We start from the raw sequence: 1,113 nt of genomic DNA, 5'->3' as shown, positions 1-1,113 counted from the left end.
TTCTTTAAAACCGATGTCTCAACTTAGAAAACAATCAGGAATCGAAATTTGCAGACCTGAAGATAAGTTATGTTTTGCTTGAAGTGGAAGTTAAATCGAGAAGGCAGGGCTTTCGAAAATAACCACAACCATACGGGTGCATGCATTTTGCTATTCCTCGGTGATGAAGACCAGTTATGAGATTGCGGCAATAGTCAGCAACAGACTAAACTGGTAGTACGAGATGTTTCTGCCCGGTTTCGAACCGGAGACCTTTCGCGTGTGAGGCGAATGTGATAACCACTACACTACAGAAACAGCTGGCAATCCACGGACGTGTACAATGTGCAACCTCACTGTGCTGCTGCAGATTCGCATGGTGAGGCTGAGAGGCTAGGCCACTTATTACAAGACGACTGCCTTTTCTCATTTAATCTCTCCTGACTTGCACCCTGTCAGAGCGCTTTCCTGTTGTTCTGTTTGCTCCCACCGGGATTTGACTTGGTTAAAACGTCCGACATTTCTAACCCGTCCCGGTTTTAATGAAAGGTGATGGTGAAAGACGAGCTTTGTTGTCCTGTCGACAAATCCCGCCTGACTCGCTGAGTTGTTCCAGTATCTTCCGCAGATGTTGGATCAACTTTCGATGGCTATAACAGCGTGCTTCTGTACCAGTTCCGCGGCTCGTTGGTCTAGGAGTATGATTCTCGCTTTGGGTGTCTCGATTGCGAAACTTGCGGGAGGTCCCGGGTTCAAATCCCGGACGAGCCCTTTGATAACGTTTTCTGTTGGTCAGGCGATATGTTTTCTTCATTTCTATGCGGCTCATTCGGCGGGATTCATTCACATTGGGTTTGCTTTGAGAAGCTGAGCTCACACAGCAGGGAACCAATCGGTTCGCGAGACAATCGCGACATTGTCTAAAAGCTTGTCTATGTGTGGACATTCACTTACCTCTATTGACTTATTCCAGTAGATTCAGGCAGCTCTCTGTATGTTTCATTTTATTCAGTTCAACAACATCAGACTGTGTAATCTCTCTTCTCCCTCCACCATCTGTTTATTTCCATCAAGTTATTTTCATTCCTTCCATTGGTATGTTTTACCCTCAGCATTGCCCCCCTCCCCCCAGCC

General features: G+C 46.5%; 1 non-coding gene across 1 annotated transcript; it reads right to left on the bottom strand.

The window, feature by feature from the left end:
- Nucleotides 1-224: 224 nt before the first annotated feature.
- On the bottom strand, nucleotides 225-297 carry trnav-cac (transfer RNA valine (anticodon CAC)). The gene has a single exon. It is a non-coding gene; the product is annotated as a tRNA-Val (tRNA).
- Nucleotides 298-1,113: the final 816 nt, after the last annotated feature.

This window comes from Scyliorhinus torazame, chromosome 5, assembly GCF_047496885.1.
Source record: "Scyliorhinus torazame isolate Kashiwa2021f chromosome 5, sScyTor2.1, whole genome shotgun sequence".
NCBI classification, from domain to species: domain Eukaryota; kingdom Metazoa; phylum Chordata; class Chondrichthyes; order Carcharhiniformes; family Scyliorhinidae; genus Scyliorhinus; species Scyliorhinus torazame.
The sequence above is the reverse complement of the archived record's forward strand: the minus strand, read 5'-3'. Positions and strand labels throughout refer to the sequence as shown.